This window comes from Cupressus sempervirens, chromosome 11 (genome assembly GCF_028749045.1).
Source record: "Cupressus sempervirens isolate cs-2001-9-10 chromosome 11, ASM2874904v1, whole genome shotgun sequence".
Lineage (NCBI taxonomy): Eukaryota > Viridiplantae > Streptophyta > Pinopsida > Cupressales > Cupressaceae > Cupressus > Cupressus sempervirens.
Window position 1 is genome coordinate 37524409 of NC_143128.1, and position 3850 is coordinate 37528258.

The 3850-nt window shown below is 36.1% G+C and overlaps 1 non-coding gene across 1 annotated transcript; it reads left to right on the forward strand.

The window, feature by feature from the left end:
* Positions 1-1801: 1801 nt before the first annotated feature.
* LOC149528138 (U6atac minor spliceosomal RNA) lies at positions 1802-1923 on the forward strand. Its single transcript, XR_016359416.1, has one exon. It is a non-coding gene; the product is annotated as a U6atac minor spliceosomal RNA (small nuclear RNA).
* Positions 1924-3850: the final 1927 nt, after the last annotated feature.

A 3850-nucleotide genomic window follows, 5' to 3' on the forward strand; every position in this document is an offset into this window, starting at 1 on the left:
AAGGATCAAGTGACCCTCCTAGTGAAAAATCCCTCACCCCCAAGAGATCTCACAAATGAATATACTTGACCTCTGTGAAGGGCTTGGTGAAGATATTGGCTACATGCTGCTCATTAGGAAAATACTATAGTGCGATTACCTACTCATGGATCAGCTCTCTGATGTAGTCCATATGAACCTCAATATGTTTTGTTCACTGATGCTAAACTAGATGTTTTGAGATCTCAATAACACTCTAGTTATCACAATGAATGATAGTGGGTTTAGGTAGATCAAATCCAAACTCCTTTAGAATCTATTGTAGCCAAATAGCCTCTATCATTGAATTCATAGCTCCTCGATACTTAGCTTTAATTGATGAAAGAGAAATGGTCTTTTACTTTTTACTCTATCAACAAATGGGGCTAGAACCAAGATGAACACATATCTTGAAGTAGACATGTGAGAATCAAGGTTCCCTACATGGTCAGAGTCTATGTATCCCACTAATTGAAGTCATGTACCAACTACATAATGTATCCCATGTGTATGTGTATCTTGGATGTAATGTAGGATGTGTTTGGCTACCTTCCAATGAAGTTCATGTGGTTCTTGCATGAAGTGAGAAACCATGCCAACTACAAATGAAATATCAGGGTGTGTATGTGTCAAGTAGATGAGGCTTCCCACCGACTATCTATATAGAGTCTCATCAACAAGTTGAGAGGAACACTTTGTTTCTAACTTAACACCTACAAGGAATGGGGTAGATGCAACCTTGTAGTCACTCATGTGAAATCAAGCTAGAAGATCACGAGCATACTTGGGCTGTGATAGTGTGGTCCCTAATGAGGATTGATGTATCTCTATACCAAGAAAATAATGAAGTAGACCCAAGTCCATCATCGAAAAACTATCCTATGTAATAGCTTCAACATTATCAATGATGGATGCAATACTTCGTGTAATGATCAAGTCATCCACATAAAGTACAAGAGAAAATGTGAATCATCCCTTTGAAGAATGGAGACATTCATATTAGAATGACATCTAGTGAAGCCTTTCGAGAGTAAGAAGGAATCCATCTTGGCCTACCAAGCTCTAGGAGCTTGTCTAAGTCCATAGATAAACTTCTTTAAGTTGAAAACCAAGGAAATATCATGTATAAATTCCTATGGCTGTTATATATATATCTCCTCATATAGATCACCATTCAAAAGTGTGCTCTTCACATCCATCTAATAAACAACCCATCTCTAAGTTGCTGCTATAGCTATTATCAAATGAATGGAGTTCATCTTTGCCACTAGTGCAAAGCTCTCAATGTAATCAATGCTTGGCCATCTTATTTTCTATCTCCCCCTATGCAACAATATTAAAGGAATAACATCCTCATGGGGTATCTCTTTGGTGTTAGGAAAGACATAATTCCTTATTTCATTAAGGGTGGTCTTCATCCTAATATCAGGATCATACATCCTCTAGGGACTAGTTCACAAGTTCAAGTGGTGGAGGAAAGAATGGATTTGATCTAGGGCCTCTTTTCCAATTGAAAAGTTCCCCATCCTAAAACATCTACATAAAAGTATGCCTCTATAAACCTTAGGTTCTAAGTACTCCCTATTAACCATGACCTAATATGTTATTTATTGTGTCCCTTCAATCTGGCTATTTCTTTCTTATTCTAGAAATTGCATCATTTAGTGAGGCATTATTCCACAACATTAATTGTTATGTGAAATTATAGATCATATTTATCCTATAGTGAAAGAAAATAAAAATAAAAAAACTTTATTATGTTGAAGAACTAGTGAGGTTTAGTGTGTTTGTAGAAAAGGAGAGATGGTTGGCATCTCCCTTGATAAGGATGAGAACAATGTTTAGACTTTTCTTTACATATAGTTAAGGCTATCTATCATTAATGGATCTTACCCAAAAAAATAGAGGCCTTTATGCAGTCATATAGTAATATGAGATTTTTCATAATTTCATAGCAATCCGCATTCCTTATTAAAATGTCAAATTTGTTTATTTAGTCTTTTTTTTAAAACATTTAAAGATATAAAGATTATTTACAATTTTTTGACAATTCCTCATGCAACTGCTTCCAGAGGGCTGTCAGGATTCCCTCATCTTTTTCACTAGTAACTCCATGCCACTGTCTTCACAAAATCATCTTAAAGGTCTTTCACCAGGTAATCTTGATATTATCTTGCATTTGCAATAATTTAATGCTACTTGTGATTTGTTAGAACAACATACCTTGATAGGGAATTTTGTGGGTAGGATTCCTCTTGAACCTATTCTCTGAGAATCGGTTAACAAGAGTTGAACTCCTCATGGAGTTCACCTTGATGTTGTGAAAATTCTTACCAAAGGTTTTTTTATTTCCCTTTTCCAACCCATTTTAGGTAGAAGCAATTTTTAATGATGGCCCTTGGTTAGTGCATTCATCCCTACTATTTTTTCAAAGATGGTCAAGTGATTTCACTATCTCTAATGACAGAAGGCTTAAGGTTCATGCGTGGGTTGAGTTCTTGATTTTACCCTTGTCATGTTGGACTTTTATTGAGTCCATTGCCAATATTCTTGGAAAATTGATTACCAAAGAAACATGAAATATTTTCAATGCTCATCCTTAGAAACACATGTATGTTGAGGTTGATCTCTACAAGGAATTCAAGGATTTTTTGGAGATACAAATTGCTTCTCAAAACCTTCTCTCAAAAGGTGCTCTATTTGAACCTACCCAACACCTATTATAAGTGCTAGTCAATGGAACAAAATATTAGGGATATCCCTTTGGCTAGGCCTAGGGTTAAACCCTTGCCTAAGGAGGCCCTTGTCAAACCAATAGAAGGAAAACAAAAAGAAGAATGGACTACTATTGGACACAAGGAAAAGACTCCCTCAGCTCCTAAAAAACCATATGTGGTTACCATTTCATTTCCTTCTATTTCAAAGGAGTGTAAAACCTAGCCATCATAGGGTCAATGACAATTTTTATAGAATCAAACATTGGTTTTTCTCAAGTTTCAAACCCTGGTAGTTTACAAGGGATCAAGGCGGTGGCAAGGGCTACCACTTTTTTTATGGTTCATACTCCTTTTGTTGCTTTCTCCATTACAACTCAGAATGTGTGGCATTCTTCTAGTCCTCCTGGACATGCCAAGAAACCATAGAAGAAACAAGAGGCTATCAGTCTAGAGGAGTTTCCTTTTGACATTAACCAAGTTTTATATTTCTTGCAATATAATTACTCCTCTATTGAGGAAGAGGAAGATATGGAAGAGTTTTCATGATTTTTTATTATTATCAAATGTGTGAGGTCTTATAGACCTCTCTAAAATGTACTATGTCAAGGATACCTATCATAGACCTAGTAACTTAGATTTTCTCTACATGCAAGAGGTTAAAATTTTTGGTTTCATGTTTTCCTTTGCATGTCACATCATTTGGCCAAATGGCACTATGTTTTCTTCTCAACATAGGTTTGTGCTTTTACCCTACTATTACTAGAACTGCTAGATTTCTACACATCTATGGGCAATAGCAGATGGTTTTCAGATGTCAATCTTATGAATCCACCACCATGACTCTCAAGAAAGCTTCTGAAGGTCTCTCCCTTAACCCTTTTGATGTTGAGATGCAAATTTAGCTTGGAAAGGGATGTCATGACAAATAGGTTGCACATAATTATGTTTCTCTAAGGGCTTAAATAAAAGCTCACCTCCATTGGTTGGAGGTTGGTGATAAGGCTTCGAAAGAATTCTTCTAGGCTCTTACAGCCTGTCATACCAATCTTGGAATTGAAAAGATAAAATAGGGAAATTCTATTCTCTCCAGTCTCCCTAAAATCCTCCAATATTTT